The following is a 22,877-nucleotide window of genomic DNA, read 5'->3' on the forward strand; positions in this document are numbered from 1 at the left end:
TAAAATACAATAATTTTTTTTTTAAATTATATTTTAGCCCATAAAATTAAAAAAATAATTGCAGTGGTATAAGAAACGAAGAAATATGTGACGAGTGGCAAACAAATTTTGTTTTCAACAACAAAATTCAATTTTCCCAAAATATTTGATTTAAATTTTAATTTAGTTTTTTCTATAAGATACAATTTTTTTGCAAAAAAATAAAAAAATTCCAAAAAACATTTTTGTCCAAATAAAAAAAATTATATATAAAAATTATAATTATAATTAAATTAAATTAAAATATTATAATTTTAAATTATATTTTAGCCCATAAAAGTGTAAAAAACAAATTGGCAATGGTAAAAGACTCGAAGAAATACATATGTGATGTGGGACAAAAAAAATTTTGTTTTCAACAGAAGTAGGGAACAAAAAAATTGAATTTTTCCAAAAGAAATTAGTTCAAATTATAATTTAGTTTTTTCTACTATATCTACGCTATACTATTGTATATAAATATAATCTTTTTCCAAAAAAATAAAAAAAATTTCAAAACAATTTTGTTTTTCCAATATAAAATACATTTTCTTTAATATATTATAATTTGTGGGAATCATAGCAACCCATGATTGTAAGAATCATAGCAAGCCATGAACATTTTGTTCAATCGTTATTCTTAGTTTTCATATGTATAGTTAGTTGAAATAAAGCAAGAAAAGCATTTACACGTGCGTTTCCTTTTTCCGGATATATAAAGGTAACATAACCTTACATAATTTAACCCAAAAATTACAAAAAAAATTGCAATATTAAAAGAAGCGAAGAAATATGTGATGAGCAACAAAAAAAACTCGATGTAGCAGAAATATTGAACAAAAAAAAGGAATTTTCCCAAAGAAATTTTAATTTAATTAAATTTTTTTCCAAAAAACTCAAAATTTTTTTTCAAAATCATTTTTTTTCCAAATAAAATAAAAAATTGTTTTTAATATAATTTACCCCAAACATAAAAAAAATCAGTGCTAAGAGAATAAATCTAAAAATTACATTTTTTTTACTTTTCCAGTTAACACAATTTCTTGTTATCGCAGGTCTACAAACAAATAATTTTTCACAAAAAATGTATTTCACTGTCCAAAATAATTGGGTCACTTGACATGAAATCGCGCACTAATAACTACAGTTTTTTGACACTCAGTGCCTTTGGCAAAATGCTTGCGAAGAACTCAACGACCCAGTGCCAATCAAGTGCCGTACCTTCAGCTCTAACTTTCATTAAATTTGCGAAAAAGCGAAACCACATTTATTATAACTAGTAAAGCATTCATTTAATATACTTTATTCATAAGTTTTTCAAAAATATTCATATTGTATTTTTAATTGATAGCCTCTATCAAATGTCTTTGCAGATATGAACCCAGCAAACCAATTGTGAGACGCAAAATTGCATTTTTCTACAGAAAAACGCCATTCAGAAAATTTTACTGAATATGAAAAAGTAATTTGCAAATCACCACAAAAGAAAGCCTCATAGTGAAAAGAAGCAAAAATTCAAATACCAGACGCTTAAAAATCGTGATCGAGTGAAGAAGCGCTTGAGAGTCAAATAGCGACGTTTTTAAAAACGAAAATAAACAACAACACAAAAAAATGCAAAACTAGAAAAAAAAGACATATGTAAAAATGCACATACATGCAAACTTCTTATCGAATTCGTTGCGAAACTAGTTACACACGCTCGCAAAGGAGAAACCTGTCACTCAAAGAGGGTAGCCAATAAACGGCGCAAGACAGCCTCATTAGCATACCGGATTTCTGCCGAATATATGTACGTATGTATGTACATAGGAGTCGCAGAGCAGCAGCAAAATATATGAGAGCAAGCAGAGATAAGCAGAAGAGATTTCAGATCATAAATACGAGTATCCAACAACAAAAAATTGCTGTCAATAAGTTTCACTTTCTTTTGGTAAATCAGCAGTTTCGAGTTAATTCAAATCCAAACTCGTTTTCGAACTTAAGTCGAAGGTGAACTCATCAGCTAGCAGCGGGATATAATCGAGAAATTATATCCATACATAATTAATTTGTGTTTAACGGTAAGTTCGTTGATTGCCTTGTTTAAATATTTGTTCATTCCCATTTGTTTTACCATTTTTGTTTTTTATCAAATTTAATCTGAAATCTCTTTCGCTACAATTAATTGTGGTCTCCTTTAGGCTTCAAAATAAAAAAAACGAAGAAAAAAAATAAAAAAAAAATTTCTTAAAAAGCGGAAAGAGTTTAAAAGTAAGAGCACCAGAGCGACAGGTTTAAAATGCTTATGTATACAACACTGGGAAAATTAATAGAGCCAACAAAACCAAAAATTAGAACTTTATGCGAATGCAGATAACTTGAACAAAATGCAATACATTAGGAGAAATAAATAGTTTTGACCATTTTCCGCAAGATAACTTTAGTAAGCCATACGCCATGACGGGATCATGCCACAAGACGATTTAAAGGCAACCTTAAAAGCAATCTAGGCATCCTTCAACAAGAACCCTTTGTCAGTCTTATATTTGGTGAAACCAATTGAGAACTAGAGCGCTCCAAATTGGAGGTAAAAACGAGAACCTTCGATTCATTCTTCAGTACCACCAAAACGCAGTGAGAGGGCGGGACAAGCGGCTAATCAAATTTGGGCTACTTATGAGTCTAAGGCCATAGCAATGCAACGGCAAAACGGTAGTTTCGACGATGTCATCCTGGTTGTATGTACGTCGAAGATAAGATTCGCTTTGGTAAGCCAATCGGCGAAGATTTCGTTAAATAGAAATAGATAGAAATCCTGTAATGAAGCCGTCATATGAGCACTAATTCCGCTATGCTATGAACTAGCATAGGTTTCGAATCCAGGGCACGAAACGCCAATTGAGAGCAAAAGTTTTTTTTCAGATAGCTGTCGCTCCTCGGTGGACGATGGCAAGCCTACGAGTATATTTCTGTCATGAAAAATCTCCTCGTAAAAGACCATCTACCTACCGGAGGCGGCGAAGAACTGTAGGTTCACCCATTTGTGGAAAACACCAAGATGCAAATAGACCAAAAATAGCAGGAGGAGCTTGGCCAAGCACACAAAAAAGGTGTAAGCGCTAATTGTAATTGAACTGAAGATTAGCCAGAACACCAGTTGAAGCCATTTGCTAGAATTGGTCTCAAGAGGAAGCTCAATTTTTTGGTACAGCATAAAATGACGCAAAAGAACCTTTCGCACCAAATTGTTGCCAGCAATTCTATGCTGTAACGAAGCAAAAGATAACTAGCGATGAAAACTAGTAATCGTATGATAAAAACGGATGAGTAAGCTTGTGATCAAGTCGTGGTAAACCGGCGCAAAAGATCGCGATTCCCGAATTAGTGGCCAAGAAGTAGTTTAGTAGAATTTAAAAGGAATCGGCCACTATTCGCTGCTTCCAACGCACCAATTCGGCTCTCGTCTGTTAACAAGTTTACAGTTTGAAGCAGACGATCGATCAAAAGCGTTTGTGACGCGTCAGAAGCTCCAAGAACTTTCAAGCACTTTCGAGGCTTTCTTGATCGTATTAAAAATGGGGCCAAGAGAGTCTTGCGAAAATTAGCTGCGCAAGTTGTGTACTAATAGAGTCAAGGATTCCTTCAGTCACCGAGTTATGAAATTGCCTTAGAAATTTACAAAATCCTTCTCAATGAAATCGCTTCTTTTTACTTTGAATATTCCTGCCATAAGTTCTGTTACAAGTTAAGTCCGTTATATGGTAGATAGTATGAAATTATAATATAGTACATTTTTTAATGAAGTTAGTTTTATTTCATCATGTAAATATTAAAAAAAATTTAAATTTCATTTGTAAAGGTCATCATTTTCTTTCACAGAAGCCTTCAAACGATTAGGCCATTCAGCTATTGTAGCACGCACGGTTTCCAAGGATATTGACGTCGCTGCTCGAACCAAAGATTGTTTGTAAATCTCCAAATTTCTGTGACGTCTTTGACAGGTCATATTCTCCTATTCTGACCATAAACTGTGGTCGAATGGATTCAGCTCTGGACTTCCAGATGTTCTCAGGAATATTGTTTTTTATCCACTGCTGGGTGGTTTTTGATTGTTTGAGACTCTCCAAATTTCTGTGAGGCCTTCGACAAGACATGTTCTCCAATTCTGAGCACAAACTGTAGTCCAATGGATTCAGATCTGGACTTGCAGACGGCCAATCTTCTGCGGAGATGATCCAGGAAAGTTTTAAGCCACTGCTGGGTGGTTTTTGCCTTATGGGCTGGAGCATAATCTTGCTGGAAAATCTAACTCTCTCCATTGAAGAGATTATTGCTCAACTGCTTCCTCACGCCTTCTAAGATATTCTCCTGGTACACTTTTACCCTGGTCTTAACCCCTTTTTCGCAGAAATGAACAGATGTAACGCCTTTACAACACAATCCCAACCAAGGCATTACGGAGGGGGGATGGAGATCATGCTGAACCCTTAGATTTGGTCATTTTGTTTGTTAAAAACTTTTTCCACAGTGAAAATTTTCTCATCTGTGAAAAGAATATTTTCATGACTGTTGACCGCGTGCTTAAGCACACGATGTTTTTGAGGTCATCACAATCTTCGGACCTAAATCCTTTCAAAAATGTGCGTGGCGCAGTAGAAGAAAAGACGGTCTACTGCCGTCACTGCCTGGTCACGGCAGTAAAAGTAAACCGAGAACTCATCCGATGCTTTGTTTGGTTTTTCATTGGGTAAGGATTTTTACGTGGCGGTCCCAAACTCAGCGCACGACCAGCTATCCTGGGTTGATTCGCCTTCTCACATTAGCTCGCTCCAGAGGATACTTTGGCGAAGCCCGGAAGTTGTGAGCTACTTGGACCGTATGCAGAAGAATTGTTCTGGCCTCTCCCAAATGAATGGCAATCAGGTACTTTCCCCACTTGTGTACACTTCTACACACGGAACCATCCTGCTCTGGGTTGAAAAGATCAGCTGGAAAAGAACTTAGCTTCACTTCACCAACTGGCGCCAGTTAGCACGAGAAAGAAATGACTGGCGTGCTTTGTTCAACTCGGCCACAATCGTGTAAGCGGCTATCTCGCCAATCAAGGAGAGGAAACCGAGAACTCTTTTTAATACGAAACGAATGTTACCCCACTTTATTTTATACTTTTTCCTCGTTGTTTTTTAATAAAATTGTGAATTCTATTTGATATACAAGATTCGAGTGACACTGATAGTAAACATTTATTTTAAAATCTCGAATATGAAATTGAGATTTTTGTAACTTATAAACAATGAATTCGTTTTGTTAGTTAACTAAAAATATCAAATTGTACCCCTTCTTACATCATAATCATCTTTTGGCTCTACAGCTCTTTGCGAGCTTTGGTCTGCTGCACGTGGGACCTCCATACGTCTCGAACGCTTGCGACTTTTTTCCAGTTCATTATCCTTAGTTTCTTGATGTCGTCCTCTAGTTCGTCGGTCCGTCTTGTTCTCGGCCTTCCTCTTGCTCTAGTGTTGAACGCTCTGGCTTCTACGATTTTCTTCTGCGCCCTCGTACCGTCCATTCTTGTAATGTGACCCAGCCATCTTAACCGCTGCACTTTGATGAAACGTATAACATTTTCGCCCTTTATCAGTTGATCTAGCTCGTCGTTCCATCTTATCCGCCACTCGCCATGATCTTTGATTGCTCCGAAAATTCTTCTAAGTACTTTTCGTTCGAAGGCTTGCAGTTTCTTTTTTATCTGCTTCAATTAGCGTCCACGATTCAGCTGCATAGCATAATACTGGTCTAATGATGGTTTTATACAGAGTCAATTTGCATTGTCTGTTTAGTACATACAATTTTAATATTACAATATTTTTCACATAACCTGCATAGGTACATATCTGGAGCTAAATATAAATATTTGTAATTAAGAATTATTAAACCGGCTCAATAACCGCGAAAGTTATTTAGTGCCTTTGATGTTCGCGGTAATTTTTTTGAGGTAATATCTTTTTTCTTTTCTTTTCTTTCACCTTTCACCTTTCCCCTTCTTTGCTTCTTGCCCAGGCGGCGCCGTTTTGATTTATTATTATATTTTCCACGTCTTCTTGCCAACCGGTCAGCTATCGCCGCACTTGGGTCTTCTGTTGCTTCAACTGAAAATCTTAAGCCGCTTGTTATGTGTAACTTACACTCGTCCGCTCATTACTGGCGGGGCTGCGCTGGTGCTCCTTGGCATGGCTAATCGAAAACTAGATTATTTTAATTGTAATCTGGTGAAAGTACTGGCATCGCATGCTTATAACTTAATCTAATTATTTCATGTTGCTGTTTGGAATTAAATGTTTGTTTTGGTCACAGCTGAGAGCTGTTAATGATGAGGGAAAACAAATATGAAAGACAGAAACAAAAACAAAAGAAAAACTAGAAAATATTAGTTGTACTTTATAACTGGTTCACTGTCACTTACAGATATAGGGTGATTTTTTAAGAGCTTTAGGAAAGTTTTTCAAAAAAACACACGTAAAATTCATAAAAATACATGAAATTTTTATTTAAATCGATAGTACAGTCCATATAATTTAATGTTTGAAGATTATTTCATGCAAATGTTGACCGCGACTGCGCTTCAAATGGTCCATCAGCTGAGTCCAATTTCGGCAAACTCTTTCCAATGATTCGGCCGGTATCTCACATATAAATGCTTTAATGTTGTCTTCCAATGCGTTAATTGAAGCAGGCTTGTCTGAATAGACATGAGCTTTAACATAGCCCCACAACATAACCCCCCCAATTGAAATAAAATGTTCACCGAGCTCGCCTCTCAACAAGTCCATTGTTACGCGTGCTTTGCAAAATAAACACAAAAATCATATATTTTTCACATAAGACCGCTTGCAAGACATGTCTGCAACAGGGTCATGCATCAATGTTATATGCTTATGTCGCCTTGCTAAGTGAAAAAAAATTAAATTTGGGATAAAAGACATTATGCATGACATGTCTGCGATATGTCATGCATCCTCAACAAACTGTTTTTAGCAAACCCAAGCTAACAACTATGTGTGGAATGAAAAAACATTTTATAAAACAAGATGGCAGCATATCATGCAGCGACGAAAAGCGTTAATATCTTTTCAAACAAAGCTAACAGCATATTTCATAGAAACAACACAATGTTTTCCGCAACTAAAGCAGAAAACAAATATTTCTCACATAAGACCGCTTGCAAGACATGTCTACAACAGGGTCATGCATCAATGTTACAGGCTTATGTCGTCTTGCTAAGTGAAAAAAAAAACAAATTTGAGATACAAGACATCATGCATGACCAGTCCGTGATATGTCATGCATCCTCAATAAGCTATTTTGAACATATGCAAGCTAACAGTAATTGTTTCGAATGCAAAATGTTACGTCAAACCAGTGAAAATCGATGTGTGCACATGTCACCAAGATAAGCTAAATATGTCCAGAATTTTTTTTCTGCGTTCTTTATAAATAATCACAGGAATGACACCTGAATAATGCAAATTTCGCGCATTTCACTGAGGTGGCGCTATATTCTATTCATGTCTAGAATGCGATTGCCAAGAAATAACATTTTTAAGGGAATGAGGCTGCACCGGTCGTATATATGGTGTATAAGGTGGCACAAAATTAATCATCCAGTTTTGTTTTCTGTATAACCTTTTTACTCAATAAGAAAATGATTTTAAATGATAGAGATCTGTTTAGACCTTTACACGCTCCATTGCTTGTCTGATATCAAATGTCACAATGTCAAAATTAGAAAGCTTTTGATAGGGTGATTAATTTTGCGCCACATTGTATGAGCGTAAGATTTCAAAACATGATTTGGAGGATGTCATTAAACACGACGAAAATACTTTCTGAGCATGCAAGACCTCTTGCAAGACATGTCCCCAATGATGTCATGCCTAATTAATAATTTCTATCGAAAAACAAGTTGCCAAATGTCTTTAAATATAGCGAAAATATTTTTTTGAACATGTCAGACATCTTGCAATACATGTCCCTATTGATGTCATGCATGAATAAAACGTAAGAGGAAAATATCTGTTTGGTAATGATAAAAAAATATTGAAGGATTTTGTTTTCTTTCTATTTGAAAAGCAAAAGTGCTTTGTTTTACGTATGTTGCATGTAAGACATTTTGCAAGACATGTCCCCAATGAGGTCATGTCTAATTAATAATATATCAAAAGTTGCAAGATGTCATTAAATACACCGAAAATACTTATTGAGCATATAAGACATTTTGCAAGACATGTGCTCAATGATGTCGTGCATGAATTAAATGTGATTTTCATGAAACCAGGTGGAAAATAGCTGTTAGCTGGTAATTATAAAATATATTGAATTTTTTTCTTTATATTTGAAAGGAAAAACATGTTTCGTTTTATGTGGTTACGATAAATATAAAGTAGGGTACTTTACTTTAAGTACACAAAATTGGGATTTAGTACTAGGAAATTTTAATTATATCGAATTGCTTTTCTGTGCGATACAACTTAATTCATATGAAACTATTTAGGTCATGTAAAGAACTCAAAAAAAATATATTGCCACTTGTCACTCCGTTCCGCCTTCCAGGGCAGCAAATGTTTGTTGAAATATGTAGAAGTATCAAATAATTAAATTCTGAAGATTAGCCGCTGGTCATCTGAAGAAATTCGAAAGCAGTGCTACTCCGTTCCGCTTTCTAGCGCTGAAGAATTTTTGAAAAATATCGACAAAGGCTGAAACAAATATCGAAACCCCATTGTTTTGGTCATTTGCGATTGCCCAAAAAAAGCTTTGCAATTTATTATGCCGTCAGCTGCTGGTATATGTTTTTATCTTGAACATACTCACATCTGTACATATGTATACATACATAGCTGTAATACGATATAAAAATTATATGTTTATACATACTTATGTACTTATGCTCACATGCGTGCGCTATGCGTAGACAGTCTACTTGCGAATTTTGAAACTCAATGAAATCGTTCTTTGTAGCAACACCTGCCTGCGTATGAATGTAAGTTGGCAGCCCATCGAAAATATTTGTTTCACTGCAAGCTAAAGTCAATGATCTCCGTTATATTCGGATATACGGGTGGTATTTACGTATGTATGAGGCTACGTATAATTACTTCCATATAAATATATATAAAGTACATACATACATACCTCTTTGTTTATGCAGAAATGGTGTAAATAAAGTGTAATAAAAAGCGTAATAAAATACAAAATAAATAAAGAAGCTACATAAAAAGGAAACAAAGACCAAAAGTTTCAATTTTCAAAACAAAAAAAAATAAAAAAATATATGCCGGCAATTTAAATTCTCCAACTACATACAATGGAACCTGCACACAACTTATTATATTTACACACACACACTCATACGGAGCACACAAACTTATGTACATACTCGTATGTATGCAAAGCAGCGCTCAATATGCAATTGGCGTAAGCAAATAACCAATTTTTTGTCGACGTGGCTCGCTGGCGATTCAACCAAAATTTCAATTCGCTGCAAATGTGCGTAAAATACTTTAGTTTTTTTTAATTTTATTTTAAATTGTATATTTTTTGTATTTTAAATTGTATATAATATTTTTTTGGAGCTTTTTAGTGTTGTCCATTTGAAAATTGGCTATGCAAAGCACGCCCAATATGTTAGGGGGGCAATGCCTTTGCTATCCGACGGCAATTGGGGAACCATAAATTCTGAGTGTTATAAATACCTATGTGCATATTTATTATAGGTGTGCAAAAAACGAATTGAAAATTAAAAAAAAAGTAAAATAATTTTTTTAATAAACATTTAAGAGCAAAATTCTGTTGGTCTTCCTGCGCATTCATTGGGGCATGACATGTGTGTTAGTGACAGCAATATTAGTGGCAATTGTTGATGCCGGGATTTTGGGATATTTTTGAGGTAATCCCGAAATTTCGGAATTTTTTTGGAATATAACTTTTTTTAAATTCAGTAAAAAATTAATAATACTTCTATTTCCGCTTTGCTGCCCTGGAAAGCGGAACGAAATGACAAGTGGCAGTGTTTTATATATTTTTTAACTTCTTTAAATGATAAATTAGTTTCGTATAACTTTAGTGAAATCGCTCGGGATAGCAACTCGATATACTTAAAAGGATGCAGTACTAATTCGAATTTTGTGTAAAACGAAACATTTTTTTCCTTCCAATATAAAGATGAAAAATTCAATATTTTTTGTAATTACCAAGTAGCTATTTTCCATTTGTTTGAATGGAAAATTACATTTAATTCATGCACGACATCATTGGGCACATGTCTTCCAAGATGTCTTACATGCTCAAGAAGTATTTTCGCTGTATTTAATCCTATTTTGCAACTTTTGATATATTATTAATAAGATATGACATCATTGGGGGCACCCCTTGCAAGATGTCTTACATGCAACATACGTAAAACAAAGCTCTTTTGCTTTCAAATAATAAAAAAATAATTAAAAAGGAAAAACATTATTCAATATTTGTTTATAATTCCCAAATAGCTAATTTCCACTTAGTTTCATGAAAAATCAAGTTTCATTCATGCATGACATCTTTTAGGACATGTCTTGCAAGATGTCTTACATGCTCGGAAAGTATTTTCTCTGTGTTTAATGATATCTTGCAACTTTTGATATATTAATAATTAGGCATGACATCATTGGGGACATGTCTTGCAAAATGTCTTACATACAACATAAGCAAAACAAATCCCTTTTGCTTTTCAAACAAAAAGGAAAAAAATTATTCAATATCTTTTTATAATTCCTAAGTAGCTAATTTCCACTTGGTTTCATGAAAAATCAGGTTTCATTCATGCATGACATCTTTGGGGACATTTCTTGCAAGATGTCTTACATGCTCAGAGAGTATTTTCGCTGTATTTCATGATATCTTGCAACTTTTGCTACATTAATAATTAGGCATGACAGCATTGGGGACATGTCTTACAAGATGTCTTACATGCTCAGAGAGTATTTTCGCTGTATTTCATGATATCTTGCAACTTTTGCTACATTATTAATTAGACATGACATCATTGGGGACGTGTCTTCCAAGATGTCTTACATGCTCAGAAAGTATTTTCATTGTATTTAATGTCATGCTGCCAATTTTTATATAAAAACTATAAGGATTGTAACATATTTCATTAAGATAGTAATTATACCTACCTGAAAAATTAAAGTTAAATAGGTACATAGAAAAAATCATGTATTACCAAATATTCAAATACGTTTGAACCAAACAATTTTTCTAACTTTTAATTTTTTATTTTTGCTAAATAAACTTATAAAAGTCTAAAAAAACAGAAACTTGTCAATTTAAAACCATCTGCCATTAGGAGGTGGTAAAAACTGTAGATCCCACGCTCTGTGGAACAACTGGAGGAGGAGCTTTACCTATATCGGATATAAGCATAAGTATAAATAAGTACATATGATTTACATTGAAAATGTGACAGTTAGTCTAATGTAAACTTATTGCCCCTAAACCCTGCCAACAAAAAACACCCATTCTTACCAGGTTTTTTGCCCGGAAATTGCGAAAAATTTGCAAATTATTAAAGAAAAGATTTCGAATAATTTTTTTTAAAGAAAGTTTTGTTTAAAAGTTTAAATTGCACTTTCTTTCAAAAAGACTTTATTTGAAATCATTTACTAACATACATCCTCGGAAAATTTGTAAATTTTGCTGAAATTCATAACAGCTAATAAAACGATTTTTGGTACTAAAAACGCAAAAAATCCCGGAATTATCGGGATTGACATCCATAATTTTTACGAATTTCATTAATGACTACGTAATATTTGCAAACATATGCATGCATTACCATTTTTTTACTAAAAAAATATTTTTTGGAATAAATTTCTTTACAGACCCACCAAAAAAAATTGTACCTAAACATTTTCACAAGTTTTGGGTATTTATTTATTTACTTTTTAAACTAAGTGACTGTTTTTTGACAAAGACATTTTGAAATGACATTTTATAATAGAGGGCGTATTAATTCAAGCTTCAATTTTTGTAAAAGATTTATAAAAATTCGAAAAAATTTCAACAAAATTTTGAAAGTTTTTTTCTATCTATAAAATTTTAGTATAACGAAAAGTAAGTTTAAGTGGTTCGATTTTGGATAATGTTTTCCCTTACGATGTTGCGTATTTCTTCTATAGAAAAAAAATATCGTCAATTTCTGATATGAAGAAAACTGTAAAGGGAAAAACAATTTTTTTAAACAAATTGTATGCCAAAAAATTTGAAAATATAAATGCAATGAAAAAATTGCACTCTGAAAATTCGAAATAAAAATTTTCGATATTGAATAAATCTTAAAATTACAATTTTTATTTAAATTTTTTCAGTTTAATTTTCGTAAAATTCTCCTGGATTATTTAATTTCGAGCCCCTTTAAGGGGTCGCGGTGCTCTAGAATTTTCAAAAAATTAATTTTTTCTTATATTTCGGAAGTATAGGCTTTTAAAAGTATACTGTAAATTTTTTTGGTTAAAAAACTGAAAAAACCCGATTTTTAGAATAACAAAATCAAAACCTCGCCATTTTGTAAATTTTTTTTTATTCCAGTACTGGACACGGCTACAATCATACAGAATAATAATTTTTTTGGCATTTGCGTTTCAGATAAATAGAGCCAAAATGGATACCACCATTCAGGTCCAATTTTTCGGGAGGGTCAACTTCAGCGCCAATTTTTAAATTATTAAAATTAAAAAAAAAAAATTTTTTTTCATTTTTGTATATAAAAGAAGTTCAATAAAAAGCCTAAAAAATTTAAATATCTTTTTTTAATTTTTTTATTGTAAAAAAAATCCTGAAAATACCCTAAATTTTCGAGCTATAGGCCACCGGGACCTCTTAAGCTACTCGACGCAGGTAGATTGTCGGCAGTTGTGTTGCTGACCGCTAAATGCTAAGATTCTGTCGCGCTTGTTGTGGTTGTAGCATTAACATTCCCCATACATATACGGAGAATACTGCTGAGGAGACAGTCCTTGGCCGGACAGTCCGGTTACGTAGAACCTACTGATGGGGGAGCGATGCTAAGATTCCAGGTGCGCTTGATGTCCTAATCACTCTCGGCTCTTATCTGAAGTTGATTTCCTTTGTTTCCTTGATAGCTAAGTAGCGCTCGCAGACTGAACGGCCTAAGTAGTTCCTGGGTAACGACGGCAGTTGTTCTCTCCCCAAACACCTACCACAAATATTAAACTGGCATGGCAGGTTTTCTCCTTTAAAGGTTATCTAGTGGAAGTCCCATTTTTTTCATGCAAACTTCCCCATTTTAAATTGGCTCTTCAATCTTGGAAAGTGCGTCGTAGTAGAAGAAATGTGTTGCGGAACTCTATGAGATTTCATTAGCATAATGGAAGTTCAAAAAAAGTGTTTTTTTTTTATCTGAAGAGCGATTTTCTATTATTTCTTCTATAAATATTTTAGTCGTTTAGCACAGGCTGTAAGCTAGAAATATTTACTTTAGGTATGCTCACATTTAGCAAGACAAGTCTTCAATACATCTCGCAGCTCAAAAATATAATTTTTGTCAAAACCATGTACAATTTTTCGGTTTAGTCCATACAAGACACTTTGCACGACACGTCATGCTAAATGTCATGCACCAACAAAATGATTTTTTTAATAAATTGGGCTCTTTAGTCAGTATGTGGCGCCTACAGCTCGCTTTGAGCCAAATAAATATTTGCATAAGTATGTGTGCAGGTACTATAAGCACGCACAGGCCTTTCCAACCCACTGTACGCCTCCACGCAGACCATTGGCACACACCAGCGCGACACTTTTGACAGCTGAATGGCTAAATGTCAATTAAATTCAGCAAATTAAAAAAAAAAATGGTCAAAACGCTAAAAAGAAAAAAAAAAAAATGCGTGCAATACATACAGACATACATACATATTTACACTTGCACTCGCATAGTATAAAATATCGTTTTAAAAGCAATTTAACTGAGCTCTCCACTTTAGAATACATACATATATTTTATTGCAAAGTTTCTTATGAGTTTTATGTGGCGTAAATATGCAGAACCAGAAAATTTCGTGTTCGCTTGGTAAGTGACTGAGCAGTAAAGTTGAAAGCGTGAGCTGCTTTTAATGCTTGTGGCTACTGGACGACGCAATGGCGTGTAGTTGGGCGCACGGCAACATAATATGCGAATAGGTGTGAACGTACATCTGCGTGTGTGTGTATTTATGCATGTGCTTGTTTTGCTTGGGGCATGCCATCGCATGCGTTGAACGTTTCACGCTCGCAAATTTAAAAACTAGAAAAATAAAATGAAAAAAATTAAAATAAAAAAATAAAATAGGATCATAATAAATCAAATCGCAGAAATGAAGTTATTGTTGTAGAAAACGCTTTTTTCGTATTTTTTCCTCAGCTGCCTGATAACAGCATTTTTTCAACGCTTCGTTGCGTTGCTCCTGGACATTCATTTTCTACTCCAAATACCATTGACATCTGACAATGTAGCAGCGCTCAATTTATGATTTTTTTTTGACTGATTGATTAACGAGGTTGATTGCACTTCAGGCGACAAATCGAAAAGAAATCGGATGTTGGATGTTAGATGAACGAAATGTGCATCAGATCTCAAAGGAAATGTAGAGAGAATGGAAGCGGAAAGTATCATAAAAGATCAAAAAAATAATCACAAAAAATGTACTTTACGAAAGATTTTTTTCATTACTCGTAAATGGAAAATAAGAGAACATTTTAGGAGTCAAACTAACATGATTCCCAGCATCAAAAAAAGAAAAATTCCATCCTTTAAACATTTGAAAGTATTGTATGCTTGAAAGAAATTTTGTTTTTGTAAAATAGCGCCGTCGTAACCGGCTCGGATATTCGAAGCTTATTGTTTGCATAAAACAACAATTAATAGAATATGTTTTTTTCTAATAACGCGCGGCCCGCGGAAAACAATGTCTAAGCTCTGAGTGAGTTTCTACTGTGAAAAGGTTTCTTATAAAAAACCATCTGACATTAAGAGGTGACATAAACTTGTAGGTCCTTTCATTAAAGGACAATATCAAGGTGCAGACTACACCTAATTATGCACATTATGTAATTATTCATGATTATATTTGAAATAAATAAATAAATATGTAAATAAATAAAATTATTAACTTTATTCACGCAAGACAGCTTGCAAGACATGTCCGCAATGTGTCACGTGTGAACAAAATGCCTTTTTCGACATATGAGATGTTTTTAACGTACAATAAGTTTTGTAAGACTTGTTCACGATATGTCTGCCATTAGCAAAATGTCGACTACTATATAAGGCGTACTTTTGACATACACGACATTGTGCAAGGCATGTCCGCTATATTTCTGGCATGCCCAAAATGTATAATCCGACATATGGGGTGTTTTTAACATACAAGACATTTTGCAAGACATGTCCGCTATATGTCTTGCATGCACAAAATGTCTAATCCGACATATGGGGTGTTTTTAAGATACAAGACATTTTGCAAGACATGTCTAATCCGGCACATAGAATCCTTTTAATATATATACAAGACATTTTGCAAGGCATGTCCGCCATTTATCATGCATCAGCAAAATGTCGACTAATACCTATATTTGGCGCACTTTTGGTATACAAGACATTGTGAAAGACATGTCCGCTATATGTCATGCATGCACAAAATGTCTATTTCGGCATATGGGGTGCTTTTACCACACAAGACATTGTGCAAGACATGTCCGCTATATGTCATGCATGCACAAAATGCTTACTTATTTTCAAATTAGGCTTTAACTTACATTTTTTGTTTAATATATAAGACTTATTTCAAACTAATAGGCTGGGAAAACCAACGATTTTAATTCAAGCTGTAGAGTGCACACTTAGATAGTACGGAGCAAAAATAATATTTGATCGAGAAAAATAAGTAATGGTTAGATTGCTAAATTGCCATGTATAGAAATATCAAAGGCCTACTGTGTAAATATGTAAGCATTAAAAATTGTATGACTATGTTCTTGCCATGACAAAAAGAAGGCATCTTTGTTCAGCTGAAAAAATCTAATATTTGCAACTTTCTGTATACAGTTTATAGAGCATACACAGGTGGCGAGTACAAAACATTTTCTTTAGAGTACAAGGTCAGACCACAGTTAGCGAGTAGTTTTTCTATAACTTTAGAATTTTTCATGTTTTTGACTATTAGGCAACACTTCAGACGAGTGTTTTGAGGGAGAGAGAGAGAGAGAGAGAGAGAGAGAGAGCGAGATTTCACAGGTGAAGAATATTACCATAAAATGTGAAAAATATCGTTTACAATAGCATAAGCTATATTTATAATATCAATGGGATTTTTTAATCTTTTACAAAGCTTTTTCATTTTCTTCCAAAAAATGTTTCTTTGTTCAGTTCTAACCTCCAGGGGTAGCAACATTTTAAAGCTCATAAGTTATAACTTCTCTCTGGTGACAAATGCAGCAAAAACTCTATAAATGCAAATATTTTCAAGTATTATAAGAACATTTATTAATACATACATACATACACATTTGCTCAGCTGAAACTATAATATTTTCAGCTACAAACAGTTTGTGTTTTTTGTATTTGCGAGTACGACAAATATTTATTCGTTTCATATAAAAAAAATGTAAGAAAAACTTGCATTGTGACTATTTGCAAACTCAAAGACCCTGAACTACGCGTTCACCTTTCGATAGAATGCCATGTTGGCATTTAACCCAACAGGTACTGCATCGTCAGACACATTTGTCGACTATTTTACGTGTGTTTTTTGTACTCGTGTGTGTGATATTGACTATATCTATTGATGCTGATAAGAGCGGCGACACAAAGGAGAAAAATAACCTGTGAATACTAAAGTACTATGTACAAGTAATGAAGTTGCTAAAAAAAAAAATTTTAAATTAAAATTTAATAAAAAATATTTTTGCAAAACATGTTTTATTCATGAATAAGGTGTTAGTTTTCACATAATTAAGTACTATTGACATGGAAGACAATGCATCAATGTCATGCATCAATAAATTAACTATTTTTTATAAAAAGATGGTTTCTGGCATGCAAGACATGTCCGCAATATATCGTCCATCATTCTGGCATACAAGACACACTGCAAGACATGTCCGCAATATGTAATGGATCGGTGAAGTTACTAGTTTTTTATGTAGGGGTAGATTCTGGCATACAAGACACACTGCAAGACATGTCCCCAATATGTCATGCATTAATAAAATGATTATTTTTTATATTAGCATAGTTTCTAGCATGCAAGACATATTGCAAGACATGTCCGCAATATGTCATGCATGCCAAAAATGTCTGTTTTATATAAATATAGTTTCTGGCATACAAGACACACTACATGACATGTCCGCAATATGTCATGCATGCAAAAAAAACTTTTTTTTTACCATATTAAGTGCTAAATAGCAATTTTGCTGAACAAAAATGTTGCATCACTTATCTATTTTAAATTCTGTGAATTTTGTTTTTTTGTTTTTGCTTACGAATTTGAATTATACTAGAAATTTTGAAAATAGTATAAATTTAATTTCAGGTTCATACATTCATATTCCTATTGTATAATTTCATTTTTTTTACCCATAGGCTTGCCTTAAACTACACTGACAGGCACGTTGGTTTCTAGCTGCTTCCAATTTAAATTTAGCTCACCATCCTTTTCCATTTCTCTTCAGGTCTTCTGAGGTTCTGACTTTAACAGCAGTTATGTGCAGCACTCGGTACCTCCGGTGGTTTCGTTTGTATTCTTTACCTGACGCTGAGAAGTTTAATCTTAGGTTTTCATACCCGCCATCGGTGCCACTTTTTTTTTTTTTTTGTTTGTTAACGAAGGGGGAATCTTTCATAGATACGACCAACTTAGACGGCATGCACGATTCATACTGCTCGCTAAGGGTTCACCTCATTCGGGACCACGCACAGTGAGTAATTTTCATACTGTCTGGACTTGCAAAACAGTTCACCTACGTACTAAACCCTTGAACTTCGTCTCCTCCTCCACTCTCCCTGCGGAACTGCTTCAACGTATTACTTCGCAGGGCTGGTTAGCTATATAGCTTCGTCAATGTCTATCGGCTAATGCGTCTCATTTGCTCAATGTATCTGAGTTCTTTTTGAATTCTAGTAGCGTATGCAGCTATCTTTTCCCACATTTCTTCCGATTGCAACATGAACTCGACTACGTCAGTTGCATTTGGAATTATTCTTCCTGTTCTAAAGCGTGGGCATTGGAAACTGGCATGTTCCACGTCTTCTTCTACATTGATGCACACAGGGCAGTAGGGGCTGTCATCATGCCCGAACCTATGCAGATATTTCCTAAAACCTCCATATCCAGAAAGGAACTGTGTCACATTTTTGGTTGTATCTCCAAAACTCCGATTTAGCCATGGTCGCAAATCGGGAATCAGTTTATAGGTCCATCGCCCTTTACTGGAGGTATTCCATCGGTCTTGCCACCTTGTAAGTGACACAAACCGCTCTTCTTCTATCACCGCTTTTTTATTTATTTCGGCATCCGCTGCACATCTGTCATAGACTCGCTTCATTTCACTCGCGAGAATGTCCGCTGGTATCATACCAGCTATGACAAACGCCGCGTCATCCGATATTGTTCTGTAGCCGCAAAATGCCCTTAGGGCACTTAGCCTGTATACAGACAATAGCTTCCTTTTGTTATCCTTCAGTTCCGCCGCATTTGCCCAAACTGGGGCTGCACACAGGAGGACTGAAGTGGCCACATTTGCAAGCAAATTCCTTCTAGTTGACTTAGGACCACCTATGTTATGTAGGATCCTTGAGAGTGCCGCTTGTATGCTAGCGGTTTTCTCTACCGCGTAGTCAATATGGGCCTTAAAATTTAACCTACAATCAATCTACTCCTAGGTATTTCAGAGCCGGTTGTGAGTGAACAATTTGCTCTCCCACTCTGATTCTCATCTGCTCGACTTTTTTCCGACATGTTATCAGAACCGTCTCCGTTTTTTGCTCTGCCAATTTGAGTCCCGCTGTTCGAGCCAATCTTTCACTTGTTTCATCGCTCCATTTGTAATCTCCACTTCCTGTATGTGCTTAGCCACCGTCACTATCGCTATATCATCCGCAAAGCCTATTATTCTTACCTCTCTGGATACCGGTAAGCGAAGGACTTTGTCGTACATGATATTTCAGAGTACAGGACCTAGGACCGATCCCTGCGGCACGCCAGCAGTAACTTTGTACCTTTTTGTTCCAGCACTGCTCTCATACATCAGTTCTCTATCAGAGCAGTAACTCCTTAATATCCTGAGAAGATACGGCGGAATGCCAATTTCATACAGGCTATTCAAGATGTGCGACCAGCTTGCCGAATTAAAGGCGTTTTTGACATCCAATGACATCCAGCACAGTATTCCTTGGTACCCCAACGCTACCGCTTTCCTTCTATTGCCTTAATAGGTGCCAATGAAGCACAGCTTATGTGTGTGCAACAACATAAATTGCTTGCTAGGTAACTGACCTAGATGAACATGCCTTGCAATACCAAATATCCTTAAACAAAAAATTATTAATTTTTCTTGAAGGCACAAAGCTTCGCAACTGAGGAAATTAAATGCCTGCTTTATTTTCCAATTCAAGTCTATTCTACATTTATCAACCGTCACTATGCCGCTTTAATTCTTTCTTTTTTCAACTTCGTAGCTTTGCCTTCAGAATAACTGCAACTCACGTTCAGCTTAATTTCCTCTATGCTTTTCCATTCAGTTCCCCCATAAGGACCAATCTTCGTAGTTCCGCGTAACTTTATGTAATCTTGCATGCTGTCACTTTGCATCTTCGCTACTTTGAATCTTGTAAAAAGTTGATTTAACTTTTTTCCAAAAGCCTGCTTCGTTGTTTCCGTTTCGTTTTTTCTTTGTTTTTTGAGCTGATTCGTGTCGTAAGCACTGAATGCAGCATTTCTATACCTTGCCACCCTAAAGAAAGAAGTTTGTATAGGCTTTCAAATGCTTTGCATCAAATGTGGTTGCTTGTAATGGTTATTGTTGTTGTTGCTAATACATTTGTTGCCTTGCAATTTATTCTTGTGCATGTTGTAGACATGTTGCAAGAAGGAGTTCTTCTTCGCTGCCTCCTCCTCACAATCAACTACTAGAATAACAGCAGCTTCTGCAAGGCATGGCTGCCCATACATTCTATGTATATGGATCTTGTGTAAATTAACACACCTGAGCACATACATTCATGCACTCATTTTAAATATGTATGTGGTAAGTTCGCGTTCACCTTTTGGCGTTTGCGGTCTCCAAACAAATTCAGTCTTCAGCTCCACTGCCGCTGAGTTCATTGAATTCTTCTTAGCCAGTGCAGTTGTTGCTCCCTGCTCTTTTTTGTCTTGTGGTTTTTGTTGTGTGCTTGTTGGTGCTTTTGTACTTGTTAGCTGGCGGGTTGTTCGCAAGCTACTACACCCATAAATAATTCTCGAAAACAGGTTCCTTGTTTGAGCAGCCACTGTCATTGCCAGTGCGAGCCCTTCCTCTCCATGCGCATTCTCCCACTGCAGCTATGCTTCCAATGCGAACGTACTTAGTCGCCAAACGATACGCTTCTTATGCAGCCATAACTGCAGCGTAACGAGCGCCATATACTGGCCTACGTCATGTCTACGTATATGGTTATTTTACAATTCAGATCATGCATTCGTTTTATTTTTTTCTTAATTGCATCATAGATTGCGGCACATTCTCTTCCTGGTGTTAATGATAAAAATAGACAAACCAAGGAGTTTGCCTACCAATGCACATATTTTTATAATAAAGAATGGTTTATTTTCGTTTTACAACGAGTTTGCAGTACATTTTGCAAAGTTTTGTTCCTGCTTCATTAGAGCCAAACGCGAATTTGAGTTATTTATAAGGCATTGTGGGCGTGTCTCATATGTTGGATATTAATATCAATTTAAAATTGTTGTAAACAACACATTCAATATATTTTTTGCATGCGAAATAATCAAATATTTCTCTAATCCATGCAAAAGGAAGTACATTTTGAGATGAAGGAACGTATTGTGGACGTGTCTTGCAAATTTCTTCTAACCCAAAAATCTAAATTTTCGTTGAAACAAGTAAGGGAGCGAGTTTTCGCAGCACAAGACATTATGGAGACATGTCATGCACGCCGTCATGCATGCTTAAAACTTAAATTTTATTCACAATTGTTTTGATACTTTCAGTGGTAAAGAATGTTGATGTTGGCTAGAAGGGCACATTTTTTGAAATTATTTATTTAAAAATTTAAATTGTAATGTTAACTGGTGCATTTGGGGCATATTCAGCAAGCTCAGAGATCAGTTTATACAACGAGAAATGTATTTAAGGTACATGCATTATTCAAGATATTGTTTACGGAAAAATTTTTAATAATGCTAAAAAAAATTTTTTTCGAAAAGTGAATTTTAATTTTTTGTTAAATAACAAACAGAAATGCTTATTAGCAATGCAAGACATCATAGAAGACATGTCTTGCATGTTGTCATGTACGCTCACGAATTAAATTTGAAAGAATTCTATAGTTAAAAATTTAACTTCAACCATTTGAACAGATAAAATTACCGATACTGAATGGAGTCGTGCCTTACAAAATGCCTTTTATATCGAAAGTATAAATTTTCGTTGAATAAAGTACATAAACGCTTATTATCAATGCAAGACATTAGAGGGGACATGTCTTGCATAAATTTCGTTGAATAAAGTACATAAATGCTTATTTTTAATGCAAGACATTATAGGGGACATGTCTTGCATGTTGTCATGCATGCTGAAACATTAAATTTCCAGCAATTGTAGGGTTAAAAAGTTAATTTCAAACGTTTTAATAACTAAATTGTCGGTACATAATGAAGATGGGCCCTGCAAAATGCCTTTCATGTCAAAAGTATAAATTTGCGTTGAATAAAGTTCACAAATGCTTATTAACAATGTTAGACATTATAGAAGACATGTCTTGCATATTGTCATGCATGCTGAAACATCAAATTTCCTACGGCTGTATAGTTAAAAATGTTAATTTAAGCAATGTGAGATATTTTTGCGCTTTTCGCGCAATATTATATTATCATTTTCCACCATCCATCATGCATTTTGTTTTTCAATAACTTTTTTATTCAATAAAAAATGATTTAGAGTGAAAGAAATCTCTTTATTGACCCTTACGTGCTCCACTGCTTGCCCGTTTGTATACTGCAGCTGTCTGTCGCCATTTGCAAAAATTATAAATCTGCCGATGCAATGATTAATTTTGCGCCACCTTGTACATATGTAGGTGTAAAACCCACATACATTGTATATATGTAGTATACAAAGTATGTATTTTGCATTCTGCTGGCATGTAAAATAACTTATTTTAGTACTTAAGTACTTCCCATAAATGTCTTCTGCCAGCTTCTCTACTAACGTAAACTTTTATTTCTTCTCAGCTTTCAGTACACAGTTAAGTGCCAGCGCACTTATCACCGCCAAGAATGCGGCAGTGGTCACACAAATGTTTGCCATAACCTACGCTCCTCTAACGAACCAAAAACAAATAAACACAGCTAGAGTATTCCTAGTACATGCGCTTTGTTCTTCCAATCAACATTTAAAAGTTCTTTTATGTTCGCCACAGCAGGAAACTTCAATTCTATTCAATTCAAACATTAACAATCGAATGCGGCTGCTATGTACGAGTAGTAGTTGTAGTTAACCAACACCATCGTTAGTTACTTGAACAGCTTCCTTGCGGTTGCCGCTCCAAACTCAGCAAATATTGA

The 22,877-nt window shown here is 34.9% G+C and overlaps 1 protein-coding gene across 2 annotated transcripts in view; it reads left to right on the forward strand.

The window, feature by feature from the left end:
* The window catches only part of LOC128868759 (putative polypeptide N-acetylgalactosaminyltransferase 9), a 363,662-nt gene that overhangs the window by 34,911 nt on the left and 305,874 nt on the right, over positions 1-22,877 (forward strand). The window contains exon 2 of one of the 2 annotated variants that reach the window (XM_054111228.1): positions 1,370-2,081. The gene's annotated coding sequence lies outside the window, so the exon portion shown is untranslated. The remainder of the gene's footprint in view (positions 1-1,369; positions 2,082-22,877) is intronic. The other variant, XM_054111227.1, reaches the window with a different exon arrangement.

This window comes from Anastrepha ludens, chromosome 6 (genome assembly GCF_028408465.1).
Source record: "Anastrepha ludens isolate Willacy chromosome 6, idAnaLude1.1, whole genome shotgun sequence".
Classification (NCBI taxonomy): Eukaryota; Metazoa; Arthropoda; class Insecta; order Diptera; family Tephritidae; genus Anastrepha; species Anastrepha ludens.